The 19,332-nt window shown below is 37.2% G+C and overlaps 1 protein-coding gene across 4 annotated transcripts in view; it reads right to left on the bottom strand.

The window, feature by feature from the left end:
- ZNF385D (zinc finger protein 385D) overlaps positions 1 to 19,332 on the bottom strand; it is an 888,856-nt gene that overhangs the window by 195,645 nt on the left and 673,879 nt on the right. The window lies entirely within an intron of this gene.

Below are 19,332 nucleotides of genomic sequence, written 5' to 3' on the forward strand. Positions count from 1 at the left end.
GTCCACTGTTTTCATATTATAAATGATCCTTTTTATACTTCCATGAATATTAATCTTTGCCCATCCTAATGCTAAGTATGTACTCTCATTTCGGGGAATGCCTATATCATACAATTTTAGATGAAAACCAATTGTGCTTTAGACCTGCCCTCCCTTAGAAATTTTGGATAAATGTAATTACTTGCATTATAGATTTATTTATTTAAAAATATTCATCATTTGACTCTCACAAAGAGAAATTCCTTCACTACATTATTATAGTTTAGAAAAAAGAAAATTGAGACCAAACATCTCAGACTTAGTTCTATTATACAATGAATAGTTCAAATAGACTTTAAGGATTTCAAATGATCCTTCTGTATTATTTCCCTTTTCCAACCATTTAAGTAATTAAACATTTACATTGTTAACTCAAAATAATCTTGGATTTTAAAGTTGGATTTCTTTTTCCTCTTGTTTAAAGTTTTAACTTACTTTCTTTTTGCAAATCTTTGAGAAAGAAAGAAGCTTGAAATCGATTCTGTACTGTGAGGCTTGCACATTTTACACTGGTCCTCCCAATGTTTCTAATTCACATGTTATGCTGGAATTAACATGGTGGAAAGTGGGTCTTCCAGTTGAAATACACACACACACACACACACACACACACACACACACACGAGACTATCACAGTAATTTATCTCCATAGTTGTGCCTCTCTGACTTTTTTGCACTTTCTGACTGAGCCATGGTGCTTATCTACAAATAATAGACCATCTCAGATTCACCACTCTTAAAATTCAGGTCCTGTTTTCCGAACGTATTATATTTTTTCTAGGCACTAAGAAGTACAACGGCTCTTAAAAGTGCCTCTTATGATTGGGAGCTACCAACTGAATATTTGTAACAATGATCCAGAATTTTTTGTGAATGTATCCTTTGGTATGTATGATGGCACATGGGAAAACATACAGCTTAGCCTCCTAGGAAACAGAAAGGGTGGGATGGTGTGATAACGCTAACAGTTAAAGGATTTCACCTTCTTCCAAGCTCTGAGAAAAGCCCTTACAGGCAGTTAAAGCCTCTTTGTGACAAAGGCTGTCATTGGTTGGTTCCTTTTGTTTTCTTGACCACAGGGTCAAAGTCACTAAATTTCAGTGTTCCATGACCAGGCTGGCTAAATGCATCAGTCTGTAAACGGCTCGTGTGAAGGGCTAAGAAGCATGTGAAGCAATACCTGATATGTACTATTATAATACAAGAGAACTGGAATAGGACTTAATCTAGACCAGGGATTGACAACTTTTTCTGTAAAGAGCCAGATAATAAATATTTCAGGCTTGGCAGGCTATGGGGCCTCTGTTTTAAGGATTCAACTATGTCATAGAATGAAAGCAGCCATAAACAATACGTAAACTAATGAGCGTGGCTGCATTCCAATAAAACTTTATTTACAAGAATAGGTGGCCCACTGGATTTGGCCCATAGGCTATAGTCTGGTGATTCTGCTTACATTGGCTTCTGTTCTGACATGGTGACTAAGCACAGGTAGATCACCTAATCATGCTGGTCCTTAAATTCACCACCTGTAAAAACATTTATAGAATTCTAGATCTTAATGTACTTAAGGATACTCCCATGTATGTCCACACAAAAAAGACAACTCCACATTGACATATAAATACTTTTGCTAAAAATCCACATGCACATGTGGGTTTGATGTGTTTCTTCAGTGACTTCAAAGGTACCTTTTGAGTATCCAATCAGAAAAGTGTTGTCCAAAACATGCGTCTATCAATTTCTAGCTTCATGAACATAGGCAAATTAATTTCTGCCTTTATATCTCCTTTTTGTAAAACGGGGATAATTAAAATTATTAAAAACAAAATTATTCTAACTGCCTGTGTAACTGAGGTGTTCAAATCCAGGTAGCCCCAAGTTATTTAATCTTTCAGTCCGCTCATTCATAAGCAAGTATCTTGAGGTCCATCTTAATGTGGCGGAATGCTCCAAATTCTCAGGAGTATCTCCAAAAGCTGGAAGTGGAGATAGAGTTTTCCTATATGTTTCCTCACTGTAACTATGTCCCTGTTAGCTCCTACAAAGGACATCCTTTCTCATTGGTCTGCTTTTGTTCACACTATAGATTATCCCTCATCTTCAATTTTCCTAAAGCTCTCTTGTTTAAAGTGTTATAAACAATTAAGGGGTACACAGAGTAAATTTTAGCATGAGGAATGAAGTATGGTACCAGAGAAGTTGGAGTAGGAAGAGGCGGAAGTGAAAGAAAAAGAGAAGAGGAAGGAGGGAGAAGAGGAGGAAGAAGAGAGGAAGGCAGGGAGGAGAAGGAAGAGAAAAAAAGAAGGAAAATCATTATTATTATTATTATTATTATTATTATTATTATTATCATTGTCGTCGTCATCATCATCATCATTTCCCATCACTGGGAATTCCATGGGTTATTTCCCTCTCTTTTCTAGTCCTCCCGCCATGTCCTCAGGCTCCTCTTTCTTGCTAAACCATTATTACATCTCTTTATTTTCTCTCTTCCCACACATATCCCACTTTCCACAACCAAACAAAAATTTTCTCGCTTTACTATGCAGAACAAGTCAGCTCTTCTTTGAAGCTACGTTCTTAAAATCTCCTTGTAAGTCAAGATGCATTTTGTGGCATTGTCATCCCAACCTCATTCAGTCAGCAGTACTCACTAGTTAAGAAAAAACCTCTGGGCATACACTGAAAAGATTTGAAAGCAGAGACTTGAACAGATATCTGTACACATATTTGTTCACATCAACATTATTCACAATAGCCAAAAGGTGTAAATCACCCAAATATCCATCAATGGGTGAATGGACAAACACAGTGTGGTAGGCACATACAAGGGAATATTATTCAGCCTTTAAAAGGAAGAGAATTCTGAAACATACAACATGGATGAACGCTGAAAACATCTTAAATGAAACAAACCAGATACAAAAGGACAAACATTGTACCCTTAGACACAGATTATAGAATGTGGTCCCAGGGGCTTCAGAGAGGATAGGGGGAACGAGGAATTGTTATTTAATAGATAAAGAGTTTCAGATTTGCAAGATAAAGAAGTTCTGGAGGTGGATGATGGGGGTGATGGTTGCACAACAGTGTGAATACACTCACTGCCACCAAACTATACCTTTAGAAATAGCTAAAATAGCAAATTTTATATGACGTATACTTTAGCACTACAAATAAGACAAAATAGAGAAAATCCATTTGATTTTCAAAAGCCAATGTATTTGAATTCTGAGAGTTGAACTTCTGAGTATAAGTTCTAAAGGCCACAGTGTATAAAGTCCCCACCATAACAAGACAGAATGAGAAAAATACAGGTTCATGGCAAAGCCGTTTTTCTCATGTCAATGGATAACAGCATTTTCTAGGCTGAGGAGGGCAGCACAGAGTGAGAGAAGACAAAAACTTAGTGTTTGTTGGTAAATAAGAAGAGTCAACCTGAGAAGCAGGAAGACAGGGCCACCATGTGCTTTGTTGGGAAAGTAGAGAAAAGGAGACCTATTTTAGCTTCATCCCCCACCAACACCCCAACACCAAGAAAGGCCAGTAACACAGCATGAGCCCAGAGCTTGCTTGTGCCCCTCAGAGTTCAGAAGCAAAATATATTTCTGCATGGGCAGGTAGAAAGGATCTAAACAAATGACTGAGTCAATGTCATGGAATTACTCTGAGTCAATGTCATGGAATGCTCTGGTGATGCAAAATTCAGTAGAATGTCTTCTCATTTGCATTAGATTATCATTGAACCTATTATGGCCTAAGACAGCCCCGCCAATTTTCCAAGTGTCATGGAGAAATGACTGGATTTATTTCAAGATCCTTCATAGTATGTAGAAGTGGCCAGAAGTGAAGTAACCTGCAGAGACCCTACTGTTTAGAAATGTGCTGTCCAACACAGCCACAAGCTGTGTACCATTCTTTACAGATTAAAATTAAATACAACCAAATACTCAGGTACTCTGTTGCATGAGCCACATTTCAGGTGCTCAGTAGCCACACATGGCTAGTGGCCACAGAATTAGAGCATATACATTTCCAACATCATAGGAAGTTCCGTTGGACAACACTGTTTTGGAATGAAAAGCTATAATAGCAATCTATGTGGCTGAACAACAAAGAATCCTATGGACTACACAGGGTGTATCCCACCTTTTGCAAACGTGAACAGGAAGAACAAAGAACAAGATGTCTCCTGCCTTCTGACATTTTTAAAGCACCCGAAATATAAATATAATCCAGGAAAGCAGGAAGATTCTAAATTAAACTTAAATTGTATTTTTACCACACAGAGAATTGAAGTTAAAAATAGATACCAAGTTCAGTTTTTAAAAAATGGGAAGTTTCCTACGTGCATAGCCTTATGAATTAAAATTTGTACCACATCACACATAAATCACACTGTCCTAAGATAAACAGGCTACACTAGTGTGTGAAAGTGACTGTAGCCTCTTTCTAAGGTAAGATTTTATTCTTATCACCATCTATATGAAATGCTCAATGTGGTGCCTAGTTTATAGGCCTGGTTTATAGACGGCACTCAAAAATGATGGCGTTTCTGATTATTACTGTCTAAACACATCTCGTTCTAAACACACAAAAGCATGTATTTGAGAAGGAAAACTTCCATATCGAAAAACAACAAAACCATCTTGGAGAATAAGCAGCCAAGAAGAGCTGCGAGGACGTGAAGTCCTCTAGGTCACAACACTTGGCATGTCTCTGAGGCAATGGTCCCTGAGAAAGTTTTGTGAATTCCAAATTAGAGAATATGCCAGGTTCTTGCACCCACTGGCAGTGCTGGAACTGGCAACAGCTGTGCCATCAAATTCACACTAATCAGTTAACAGTCGTCCAAATCAAATTGCAGCCAAGGTTGTTAGAGTCGTTGATAAAATAAGTGGTTGCTGAGAGGGAGGCGGTGCACGCCGGTGAGCTCGCACTAGCAGCTGGGACTGGGGGTGTGAATGAAGAGGCACAGGAAGTAGAGGTCAGTAGAGACCTTGGCGACCTACACAGGTGCAGAAGCCAGTAGAACTAACTTACTGACCCTTTCGTCTCTAACCCTCCTCATGGCGGGGGTTCTTAACTGCAGCTGACAAATAAGACAGGATAAGTGAGCAAATGGACCTCAGAAGTATTACTCCTGACGTACAGCCTCTGTTTTGAAGGTGGGCGCAGGGCTTACAAATAAATAACCGGCAGGCCAAAACTGGGGGAGTTGAGAAAAATAAAGCTATTAAATTAGCTAGTTGGTACAAATTCTACAGAAGTAGGTGTGACCTAAGAGTTTTTGGAAAAGCTGAAGTTGCCTTCAGCCCCCACCTACTTCCAAGGCAGCCAGCCACCGGCCCTCAGCAGCGGCCAAGTTGAACACATCAGTCCCTGCATGGCAGAAGGAAAGACGGAAAGAAGGGCAAAGATAAAGCAACTTCGTTCCAACTATTTTTTTCTCCCTCATTGTGACGTCACAGTGGCTGGGTCTTGTTTCAAATTTGGCTTTTCTAGGTCCATGTTCAACATTAGGAACAGAGAAATTTGTACATTAACAAAACTTAGCCCACGACTCTTTCACTAGCAAGGGTTTTAGTTCTTGCATTTGATTAGTTGATAAGTTATGGGTGAATTTCGAATGTATCTTCTACTTGGAAGGGCAGTCAACTCCGAGAACGGAGTTTAAAGGACTATCTTATAAAGCTCAGAGAAGTGCAGTCCCAGTTTACAGGGATGGAGAAGATCTACAAGGAGAGTGGCTACCAACAGCCACAGGACCAAATAATTTTTTTTAGGAAGGAAAAATTTGGGAACATTTTTAAAATTGTTTTTCTTTTCCAAAATTGCGGAAGACTATATAATTTGGGGGTGTGGAGATAAGCCATGGAAGCAGACGCAGTCATGGATTTGGTTATGTTTGAGAAAATGAGAAATGCATGGGTGGATCAGTTAAGCCTCCGACTCTTGATCTTGGCTCAGGTCATGATCCCGCAGATTGTGGGTTTGAGCCCTGCATTAGGCTCTGCACTGACAGCACAGAGCCTGCTTGGGATTCTCTCTCCCTCTCTCTCTGCCCCTCCCTGCTCATGGTCCCTCATGCGTGCTCTCTCACTCTCTCTCAAAATAAAGAAACATTAAAAAAAAAAATGAAGAGGGGTGCCTGGGTGGCTCAGTCGGTTAAGCGGCCGACTTCGGCTCAGGTCATGATCTCGCGGTCCGTGAGTTCGAGCCCCACGTCAGGCTCTGTGCTGACAGCTCAGAGCCTGGAGCCTGTTTCAGATTCTGTGTCTCCCTCTCTCTGACCCTCCCCCATTCATGCTCTGTCTCTCTCTGTCTCACAAATAAATAAACGTTAAAAAAATTAAAAAAAAATGAAGAAGGAAGGAAAATACCATTCCCTGAGCACCTACTTATCCAGGACTGTGCTTAGTGGTATGAAGTTTTTATACTGCAGGTTTTGCTTACTGTTGTGTTACACATTATTATCCTATACTGATGAGGAATTAGCTGCCCAGAAAAGTGAAGTAAATGGACCAAGAATCACACTTGCTGGGTGGCAATGCTTAGATCTGAACCCAGACGTTTATCTTCAAAGGTAAGCTACAATGTGAAAGACAACTTGTCAGCCACAGACTACTTTCAGGGGTAACTGAGACTAATTCATTCAGCCAACGTTAAGTGAGCATCTACCGTGTGTTGACCGTGGTTACGGAAAAATGGCAAAGAGTGCATTTTGGAAACATGTCGAGGTCAGAGAAAATGGGAGAGTTTTGATAACTCTCTAGACTCTACCCATTTCAGAGGCAGTTACAAAGAAAGAAACTAACCTTTCTTTCCATTTCCACCATTAGAGGTCTGTATAGGCCACTCCATTTACTTTCTTTCGATATATCATCTGGCAACGTCTCAATCAGCATTCACAGCCAACAGCTTTGGTATGTCAGGTCACAGACAGAAAGCAATAGAAAGTGCTGTGTTATTGCCTGTAACAGCAGCACTGCCCAGCCCCTCTTTGTCTGATTCTATGGCTTGCTAAAATTAAGGCTAGACAGAATGGAGAGCTGGTCCAAAGTGATTTTGTAATGTAATGTATCACTCTACGGCCAGTGATCATTTAAAAAAAATTTTTTTTAATGTTTTTATTTATTTTTGAAGAAGAGACAGAGCATGAGTGGGGGAGGAGCAGAGAGAGAGAGGGAGACGTAGAATCCGAAGCAGGCTCGAGGCTCCGAGCTGTCAGCACAGAGCCCGATGTGGGGCTCGAACTCACAAACCATGAGATCATGACCTAAGCTGAAGTCGGACGCTTAACCAACTGAGCCACCCAGGCGCCCCTGTGCCAGTGATAATTTTAATTGGTAATCGATTTCTTAGTGACATATGTAGTTTCTCATTTCTAAGTAAGACAGACTACTCAAAGAAAACAGCAGGTATAGACACAGCTTAGATTTTCAATATCATATTTACAGACAACCCAAATGTCCAGGATAACTCGTGTTATCCAAATTGTGATATAGCTGTTAAGCAAATTGTAGTCATTTTCTAAGCATTAATCTTTTAAAGAGATTGCCTAAATAACATGTAATAACAACACAGGACCTCAATATGAGAATTTCCTTATTGTCCTACCGTAAATCATTTCTAGACCGACATTTCTTTGGCAGAGTATCTGAAATGACAGTGATAGATCAATCCTTCCTTTCTTTTGTCTGCTTCCATCCTCCTTGTCTCTTTTTTCCCCTTTTCTTGCTTCCTTGCTTTTCTCTTTCCCTCCTTCCTTCCACTTACTAACCACCACAGATACAACAAACCCATGCTTATTTTTCAAGAGCGCTTTAAGTTCTGAAGAACATCCATTAACACAGCTAATTACATAATGCCCATTAACACAGCTGAATTCCTAAAATAATGATTTTATTCCATTTTCATTATCTATAAGTCTGTTTCTTTTACCCACAGAATTAATTGTGGTGGTAAAATGTGCTTCTCCTTCCATATTCCTGACTAGCTTAATCAAATAATTTCTTAAAGTACATCACTTTTCATTTTAAATGTAGCTTTAAAAAACAGGTTAACAACTGCCTACATTTCACTGTAGATTTTATGTGCTATAATATTATATGTCATCCACTACCAACGTTATAGGCTTAGCAGAATAAAATAATCATTGATCTTTTTCATATGAATGCTATTAAGAAAAACGATGTAAACTTTAACTGATTAAAATGTTACTTAAGATGCTTTATTAAAACTTATTTTAAAGCAATTTTTCTCATTAAGACTTGACAAATCTGGAGATGACTTTATTTAATCTCATTACAAGGATGTTTTGCATGCTAAGAAGAGCCTGCAGAACCATAAGGACCCAGAGAGACTCAGGCGGTCTAGAGTTGCTGATACCTGTGGGCAATTAATTCCTGCAGATATGCTGTGCAAAGTGCTTCTTACACAAATCAAAGTGGGAAGAAAGAGCAGGGAATCACGATCCTGTTCGTGGTTTTCGTTTTCTATAAACATCGATAAAAAATGGAGATGGCAACAACTCCCAACTAAAATCTGTGTGATTCTTACACATCTCTTGTGATTCCTTGATTAAAAGCCATAGAATTCAACTGATTTAAAGGATGCAAGTATGTGATTAAAGAACAGGAGAAGATCTATCAGGAAATAACAAAGTTGTAAACATCATCGCTACTTTCCCAACCTTCCAGAGAGAGCACCATGTTCTTGAGGGTAGGGGCGTTCCAGGAAATAAGATATATGTGATATTTAATTTAAGCCACAAATAATCCATGAGGCAGTTAGTAGTATTACTGCCATTTTACAGATGAGTAACAAAGGTACAGGGAGACCAAGTAATTTCCCCATCCCTATATATTTAGTAAGTAGTGAACCTAGAATATATACCCAGCAATTGCACTACTAAGTATTTACCCAAAGGTTACAAACATACAGATTTGAAGGGGTACGTGCACCTGCATATTTATAGCAGCATTATCAACAATAGCCAAACTATGTAAAGAGTCCAAATGTCCACTGAATGATGAATGGATAAAGAAGATGTGGCATATTAGGGCACCCGGCTGACTCAGTTGGTACAGCATGTGATTCTTGATTTCAGGGTCATGTGTTCTAGCCCCATCTTGGGTGTGGAGCCTACTTAAAATAAAGATTAAAAAATTTTTAGAGGTGCCTGGGTGGCTCAGTTGGTTAAACATCTGACTGCTGGTTTTGGCTCAGGTCATGACCCTGTAGTTCATGAGTTCAGGCCCTGCATGGGGCTCTGTACTGACAGTACGGAGCTTGCTTGGGATTCTCTCTCTCCCTCTCTCTCCACCCCTCCCCTCCTTGTGTTCTCTCTCTCTCTCTCAAAATAAATTAAAAAAAATGAAAGAACATGTGGTATATATATTCAATTGAATATTAACCAGTCATCAAAAAGAATGAAATATTGCCATCTGCAATGATGTGGATGGAGCTAGAACGTGTTATGTGAAGTCAGTCAGAGAAAGACAAATACCATACAATTTTACTCATATGTAGAATTTAAGAAACAAAACAGATAAACATGGGGGAGGGGAGAGGGAGGAAAACCATAAGTGACTCTTAACTACAGAGAACAAACAGCGTTGACGGATAGAGGTGGGTGGGGACGGGCTAAATGGATCATGGGTACTAGAAGGGCACAGGTTGTGATAAGCACTATGAGTTACTATGTAAGTGATGAATCACTAAATTGTACACCTCAAACTAATTTTACAAGGTATGTTAAATAATAGAATTAAGTAAAAACTTTAGGTTAAAAAAAATAAAATATAAACCTTAAGCTCTGGTTCCCAAACCCATTGTCTTCAGCTCCACGGTCTTGCGCCTCGATATGTGGTCCATGACAGGCAGGATCAGCTTTACCTGTGACTTTGTTAGAGTGCGTGTTCTGATTTAACTGCATACGGACATTTGGGAACTGCTCTACACTATAACAACAATATGAATCATAATAACATGTATTACATTATATACTTCTTTACAGCTTTAAAGTATATACACATATTACTCAACCATGGGCAAGACAAGCCTAGATGGCAAGTAAGAAGAATGTTCTAAGAGAGCAAGAGTGTATTTGGATGTCACCAGACGGTGTTCTGCTTGCAGTTTACATGACAGCGTGAACACGCTGTACTCTTGGAAGATTATGAAGGGAGTGGTCATGGACTCATGTCCCCAGAAACTACTTAGTGCTATGATATCATGGAAATTCGCTCAACTTGCCTAGGAAGGGTTGTCCAACCACATCAAAAAGCTATCTTACCAAAAATGACACTAAATGTCCTTTCTGAGACTATAATGAAAGAAACCCATTTCATGAGAGTTTCCATTTATATACAAGGAGGAATCTTGGCAAAGCAACTGTTCAGCATCAGAAAATATTTAGGACTCCAGTCTTGCCTATTGGATGCTTTAAATAACTCAAAGACCAAATTTAATTAATTTGTATCGAATGCAAAATTGGATATGGCGCTTTTATAATAAATACAAGTTAGTTAAAAAACAATGAGATAGGATAGAATTTATTTTTTTTCAATTATTTGACTTTGTCCAAATAAGAACCAGCTCATTAAAGGGAATCAATCTATCAAATTAGTAATATTGAATTTGCTACTTAAATTATTTAAAAATACATTGGTTTCTTGCACCTACCTCCTCAGCTACCTTACAAGCTTTATTCTTCATTTATTCTACAATATTCTACAAACATTTATGAACGGTCTGTTATTTGCATCTCTGAGGATGCCTAGAATGATACAGAGCTATATTAGTCACATAATAAATGCTTATTGATTCATGAATTAAAATAAAATTTATTCAGGTTCTCTGAATTAAAATTAAAATCCCTGACACAAAGAACGGGGTCTTGGTCATTGTTCTATCTCCCATACTAGAAACCTGACAGTACCTGAGTATTTACCGAATTAATGAATGAGTACAAGGTTGTAGAGAACAGGAAGTTACCATGCTCTTGAAGAGGACCGTGAAATATATTAATTCCCATGAGCAAATAATGCCCATTTAATGGCAAGAATGTGAATAGTTTATATCTTAAAATATAGATTAACAATTGGAACACATGTTCTAAATACCTTTCAGTTCAATTTAATAAAAATATCTATTATCAAAATTTTCAGTTTATATTCATTGCCTACTGGTTCATATATCTTGCGGTTCAATATTGTCTGCTAACAATCAAGCTGATACACACATTTATGTATTAGCTCCTACTTAATATTCACATTATCTAGAGCCAAAATTGACGAGAACAAAGTTCACGATAATGAAACACGCATTAATGATTTTAGTAGAATTCCTTAAAGCAGGTCCTTAACCATCAGTGCTCCACAGAAAGACAATATTTAAAAAGGGTATAGACAAAATATGGGTTTTTATTTTAACAAGTGTTTTTTAGAGTGTTAGTATAACAAGTCTCACATCCGTAAGATTTTTGTTTATGTCATTCTTAAAAAAAATAAGAAAAAGAGGAAACTAATACAGATATCCTCAGGACATGGGGAGAAATCTAGAGCCATTTATTCCTCCACTTGAGCTACTCAAAAATAGAACTTGCCAATGACAGTAAAAAATAATGGCTACCAACCAGCCATATAAAGAAAGCAGCTTCTATTGAAGAAGGCCGATGTCCTAAATATGGAATTAGATAGTAACTGTAGAACTAATTACCCTATTTATAGTCGAATGTTAAAGTTGGCAAGAGGATCAAAAGATGTGATGAGAACAGAAGCAACCTGGAGTCCTAGTATTTCAAAAACTTAAAATGTGGGAAAGGAGAAAACCAAAATAAATGCAGAATGCAAGGAATTGCATACGTAATCAACATTCCCCCAAGCCTGTGGAATTGTACATTAAATATAAACAAATTTCATCTTTTGTCAACTTTAAATCTTTGGAATGATTTCAGGAGCCAAAATTCAACTTGGAATATTTTCCTTCACTCCTGTGGTGATTCTTTTTCTTCAGGATGTTCTTTTAGGTTTCCTTGGCTGACACCCCTCTCCTTGCCAACTACTGTAAGGGTCTTTTTAACCAGTTAAATCGGGACAGACAGCACAATACACAGATAAGAAAGAACTGGCGACATTTATTTATTTATTTTTTATTAGGCATGCAAGTTTTTAAAACCTGAATTTTTAAAAATCCTTCAAACAGCATGCAGGTATCTGCAAATGATAAACTATTTAATATAGCATATATTACGTATCGTGCTTTCAAAAGAATTCTGAGAACAATATGGGCTCATATGTTCAACCTTTCACAGATTCCCAAAACTTTTCAATGAAGTCAGAGATTAACCAGAGTAGTGGTGGCTGGGTGGCTCAATTGGGTAAGCATCCAAATCTTGATTTCAGGTCAGGTTATGATCTCTCGGTTTGTGAGTTCAAGCCCCGCATCAGGCTCTGTGCTAAGAGTGTGGAGCCTGTTTGGGATTCTCCCTCTCCCTCTCCCTCTGCCCCTCTCCCACTTGTGTGCGTGTACTCTCTATCCCTTCCCCCGCCCCACATTAAAATAAACTTAAAAGAAAAAGAAATTAACTAGGGTAGCACAAGGCAATGAGTGTTTTTTTTCCTTATGTGGACTTACTGATAATTTCTGAGAGTGTATTGGTTTTTTTTTTTAAATTATTATTGGCTTTTTTTACTGTGTGTAAAAGACACCATGAAAACTTAAATAGTTGATTGGCTCAAAGTTTGTCAACGTTATTGATGTGGGCTGTTTTCCTTTGGAAGGAGTATGTTAGAATTTCCATTTTTATTTTTGACAAAATATTATTTTTGGGCTCTTACAGTTATCTTGACAATTTAAATTTCTTTATAAGGTAAAAAAAAGCAAAGACAAATTCTGCAGCTAAGGGCGTATAAGATATTGTCTCATTTATATTCTAGCTTAGGTTATTTTCATTCAGCTAAAATTGAATATATCCATCAGGTGTACCACATAGTATACCTGTGATTGCTAAATTCTATTGGTTTTATGGTTCCATTTGGATTAGTAAGCACAACTCTCTGGATTTTTAAGGGTAGGGGGTGATGGAGAGAGGTGCCTACAAGTTATTAGATATATTTTAGTGGGTCCAGTGATCCTTACTTCTAAAATGAAAATTTTCCTAATACTCAGAACCCAGTGGTTACCTAAAAACTATAGCCATTCCTTGAAAAATACAGACCTGGGGCGCCTGGGTGGCTCAGTCGGTTGAGCGTCCCACTTCGCTCAGGTCACGATCTCACGGTCCGTGAGTTCGAGCCCCGCATCAGGCTCTGTGCCGACAGCTCAGAGCCTGGAGCCTGCTTCAGATTCTGTGTCTCCCTCTCTCTCTGGCCCTCCCCCCATTCATGCTCTGTCTCTCTCTGTCTCAAAAATAAATAAATGTTAAAAAAAAAAAAAGAAAAATACAGACCTTTCAACCGAAAATTAAGTATCACCTTGACATTTTAAATTTGCTGGGTGGACTAAGGAATTGTAAAGTTGACCACTTCTGAGAAATAATCAAAGGGCAGTGTTTGAATGGTGATATTAATTTGCCGAAGACCCTAAAATACCATCCCTTCTATACTAAGACCTGATGTAAGTTAGAGCATCATCGCAATCACATTGCATTACAACTGATATTAATAGCCAGACTGCAAAATTTTCCTAAACTCTTTGACCTTCAATGAATATCCGTTTTAAAAGATAATGTCTTTAATAAGTAAATTTGAATTGAATTTTAGGAGTAAGTTGTCAAGCTTGGTCAACACATTTTGACTGTACAATCACATCTAAATAGTAGACAGTTATAAGAAGCCATGTGTTAACCTTTCTACTTGGATATTAATCTAAATAGTTCGCTAGAAGCCTTTGAGCAGCCTACTCATAAGTGTGATATAGAAGTCTCAGAGTTGGGAACATGCTGATCAGGAAATAGAGACTCGTGTTTGATGCTAACATCTAATTATTAAGATCAGCTGGGCTCATGAAATAATATTGTAGGTAGTATAAGTTGCAATTAAGTATTTTGCCAAAGACATTTGCAACTTAAAAAATTTAAAAAGTTTTTTTAATACACAAAGTATATAGAATATTATAAATAACTATGTACTGATCACCTAGACTGAAAAACTAAGTATTAAAAACTCTTTGCCTTTGTTACAGATATTTTTTTAAACAACAAAGCTTTAACACTATAGATATATTGAAGTCTCCTTTGTTCCCCTAATCAGTCCTATTGTCTCCTTCTTGCTCCTTAGAACACACTGCAAATAAAGATTTAATGTACGTTTTTCCAGTTCATGTTGTTAATGTTCTATAAATCAATCTCAATCTTTCTCTCTCTCATTGCCATGTGATTTTAAAAATATGCACATACACATACATATATTCTGTAGGTCTGCACACATTATGCAAGTTGTGTTTCCTCCCCATCTGTCCTTTTGCTTAAGCATTAAAAAAAAGATACATTTGTTAAAAAGAGCTCAATTTATATCCATTTTCCTATCGATATTCGTATTGGTTTTTATGCATTTGTTTTATATAGCTGTTTCTTTTGGCTAATAACAAAATTGCTGCAATGAACGTCATTGAATTAAGTCTCTTGACACACAAATGCAAGAGTTTTTCTACACACTTACATTCGGAATTTTACGCCATGATCCCCAGTAAGAAGCATGTATATATGCATAAACATAAATATCTATATACATGTGTATATGTATTTTCCCTTCTTCAAAATTCTAAATGTCTTTACTATGATTTTAGATAAGTAGAATTAAAAACGAACTAATTCTAAGCTCTAAATCATCCTATTTTATTTCTCTGTCCTCACTCTGAACTAGGATCTCAAAACCAGAGTATACCAATAGAACCAGATAAATAATCTAAGAGCTAGTTAAATTAAATCTCAAAATCAATTGGTATTTTCAGATTTTTTTTTCTTTTTAGCTAAGAAAAACACAAAAATACAAGGGGGCAAAAAGGCCAGTCTTCCCAGAGACCATTGTACCTAAGCACAATCTATTTGATTATATCAATTCTGTATTATAGAAAGTGCCAGAAAGAGCTGATTACCTCTCTTTTATATTCTTCCTATCACAAGTTCCTAGGAAAACAGGGACTGTTGCTTTTCAATATAGCAAGTGACAAAAGTCACAAAAGTACTAAAACAGTAGGGGATGCAGAGATGTTCTAAAGAGCAAGGATGTTTTGGTAAAATTGATTGTTTTTTTCTGTGTGATTTCTTTTGAAAAACTGCTTTAAAAATGTCCCCAACCTACTGTATTACTAGACTACCATTTTTCTAGTTTCTAAAAAATAATTTGGAATTAGACATTAAAGTAATAAAGTTACTTTCTTATCCTCATATATAGTCAACCTCAAATTTCTGTTTTCTTTATTTTTCTTTATTTTTCCTTTTTACCTTTAGTTCCTTAAAATCCCTCAGCAAGGTCCACAAAAAGAAGCTCAAAAATTAACTACTCATTTTACCTCTTTCATATTTGCCCAAATTCAAGATAAAATGTGCCATCAGGGGTTAAGCTCCAGAGAAAGGCAAAATGCAAATTATCTTACTTTTGACTCTACTACTGTCTTGATTTATGAGTTTCAGAGAGAGTCATTTACCACTGCTACACCTCACCAGGATAAGGGAAATTGGATAGCACTACCAGAATTTGGGTGAAAATTGTATTTGTGAGTTTCTCAACTATCCATCGTTTGAATTATCCAAATAACAGCTTCAAAGTCCCCATCACTTTCTAGGTATAGATGAAACTCAAATCCTTAACAATAAGAGCAGAGCAGTGCTTTTCAATTCTCTCTGCCAAAGGACCAGCTTTCCCCACATCAATCAGAGGCTAAAACTCTTATAAAATATAATGGAATGAATTATCAGAAAAAATTAAAAATATACAAAATATAAGTCATCATTCTTTACTGGCTCCAACAGATGCAAAATTGCCCTAGGCTTCTATAAAAACTTTTAAATGCTGCTCACTCTCAATTTCTGTACTTCTCACAGACCAGTAAACAGTTTTTGGACCAGGATGGGTCTGAGAACCACAATCTGAGAAGCACTGAGTCATGAAACAATTGCCTTGCTGGCAAAAAGTTCTCATTCCTTTGACTAAGAGTAATGAGAAACAGCATCCACGTCGTTCTTTACACTGGTGATGAGGGGGGATGTGTGAAGAGACAACTTGGCTCAAAAGATAGTCTGAAAAGACTGCACCTGTACTGAACTGTGAAAATGGATTTTCCCACCAATTTTGACCACAGGGTAGAATACAGTGACTCTTAACATTTAAGGGGCAAAGGAATCACTTTGGGGAGAGTGTAAATAATGCTCATTAGGGTCCCAACACCAGAACCTCTGTTACAATAGACTTCCTTAATGTCTACTATTTCTATATTATTTTCAATTTTAACACCTTTAGACCCTCGAATGAGGTCAACATGATTATTCTAGTTTCACAGATGAGAAAATCTGGACTCAAAGTTTCACAAAAAGTAAGGTATTAAACATAGAACTCAAACCTTTTAGATTCTTGGTATTTTTTTTCCTTATGTGTGAAGATGGATTTTTGAGTCTTAAGAAGCCTAAATTATTGTTGGAGTAGGAGTGAATTTTTTAAAATTTATTGCCATTGAAAGTTGTTTATCCCCTAACAATGATTGCCCATCTACAACATAAATGTTTGTGAGGGTGACATAATATAAAGCCCACATTTATGCTCTAAATGCTCTTTTCCATACTTACCCAATCATGGCCAGATTGTTGCGCAAGAAATAACTTACTGTCTGGGAATTAAGTCTTCTAAGGAGTTACAGATTACTTAATTAATAAACTAATACAGAACCAATGCTCTGGCAGCTGACTGAAGAAACTACAACTGTTTTCAGGAAAGAGATCGGTTAGCTTTGTTATAGATGAAATCACACTGGACTTGGATCACTGAACCTAAATCTGGCCATGATTTGGTCACTATTTGCGTGATTTGGGGTAAACTATTTTATCTCTCACCTATAGGTTTCCTTACCTATGTTATTCAGATAATAGCTATAACATCCAAGACTCTTGCGAAATTATATTGTTAAAAAGGTCGGTGTAAAATTGCCTTCCTTAAGAGCCCTTGTCACTCAGTTCATGATCAATACATACTTTTTATTTAAAGAAAAACCAATATATTGTGAATTATATTTTTCCTTTGTTTACAGGAGTTCCAGGGAGCCTGAACTGGCTCCTAAAAGAAAACTTCCCTACAGTGTAGATGACCTATGGTGTAGGGACTCTCTTTGCCCCAGGGGAAGACCGACTTACAACCACTGCAGAGAGTCAAGTTAAAAGATAGACTGTAAGTTGTCAGAAACCCTATAGTAAAGAGTCTGGCAAGTGAGAGTGGTAAATCAGATGGCTCTAAGAATCTTTTCTTGCCAGGGCCGCCATAATAAAATACCACATACTAGGTGGCTTATATAACAGAAATGTATTACCTCACAGTTCTGGAGGTCAGAAGTCCAAAATCAAAGTGTCAATGTTCGGGCTGTGAGGGAAGGATCTGTTGTAGACCTGTCTTCTTGGCCTGTTGATGGTGTTCACCCTGTGTCTCTGGACATGTATCTCTGTGTCCAAATTTCCACTTATAAGAATACCAGTTACAGTGGGTTAGGGCTCACTCTAATGATCTAATGATCTTGTTTTAACTAATTACATCTTCAATGTCATCTTCAGTGACCCTACTTACAAATATGATCACATTCAAAGGTACTATGTGTTATGAATTTTGGGGGGACCCAATTCAAACCATAACATGATTTAGTGATTAGCATCTTCATGAAACAGAAGTCATGAGTCTCAAATTTTTCTGCCACTTACTACCCAAGAAGCTGGAAGTCCCTCAATTATTTTAGGCTTATCTGTAAAATAAATGAGTTGGAGTAGAAAGAAATTGACTCTAAAAAGTTTATTTCATTTCTGAAATGTCTGTATCTCAGTGTGGAGCAGGGATCTCCGAAAGAGCTGCTGGATCCCATAAACTCAGAGCTTAGACAGGCTCTTATCTGGGTCCTCCTCTTTACCTAGAATCACAGTTAGTAAGACATTCAGACTAGGAAACAGGTCAAATATGTTCTTTGCAAGAGCAAAGTGTCAGTCTGTTATGATTAGATTGACTGATAAAGGAAAATAAGCAAGCATATGGTGTATATTAAGCCACATCTTTAATGTCTACCTCTGGAAAAATAGAAATAAAAATATTTGACCACCTTGATTGTCACTTAAGAGAGGAGAACTGAGCGGCAAGGGAAGAACAGTCAGGGAAACCTTTTTGCTCTTTTTACATCTTGAATCACAGGAGAATGCGTTACCTGTTCAAAGAGTAAGCAAGGATTAAAAGAGGAAACTATTTGTGTATTGTGTATTTGTTTATTAGCCTTTTATTTTCAAGCCGAGATACTCATATTTAAGTCATTTTGCGTTTTGGAGTTTTATAAGTAGGCTTGACTTTTACAGCTTTTGGCTTCACAGGAAGCTAGAGGGTTTGGCAAATAAGCTTCTGTATTTCAGTGTGAAAACATAAAATGAAAGACCTCACAAGTAGATGTTTCTTAAGAAGCTTTTGCTATACAAATATGACACAGTTAATGCACAGAACTAGCTAGCAATCTGCTATCTCTGTCTTCAAAGGACAAAGAACTTAGCAATCAATACTATATTTACTATGTCATTATTCACCTGAAAAATTTCCACATCCTCTATCAATTGTGACTAAGAAAGACAGTCTTATTTTCTTCTACTCATAATTTCCAGTTGGCTGCCTACCTATTTTAGGGATGGCAGCAATTGTAGACATTTAGTAAGAGCAGTTACTAACATATAAACTGGATTTAATTAATATCTCTAAAAAACAAACACAAGTGTGGTTAACTATTGTTTCTCTAAGTGCTACACTTGCTGAGTGATGGGAGGCACCTCCATATCTGGAACAAAATACAGAGCCACAGAGGAAAGTGACAGTAAGGAATAATTTTTGAAAGGAAAGTAGGCAACGTGTGCCATTACACATGGTAGTGTTTCCATTTTAAAGATGGAGGAAATGAAGATCTTGAAGGGTATATATCTGAAGATAACAAAAACTTCAATCTGACATTTCTTCTTTAGGTTTCTGTATTTTTGTCATTCACCTATTATGATATTATAAATGCATAGGTAAGCCACAGCTGTAGAATATGTGTTATACACACTTAATGAAGTCCTTTTAG

The sequence above is a fragment of the Felis catus genome, chromosome C2 (genome assembly GCF_018350175.1).
Source record: "Felis catus isolate Fca126 chromosome C2, F.catus_Fca126_mat1.0, whole genome shotgun sequence".
Taxonomy (NCBI): Eukaryota; Metazoa; Chordata; class Mammalia; order Carnivora; family Felidae; genus Felis; species Felis catus.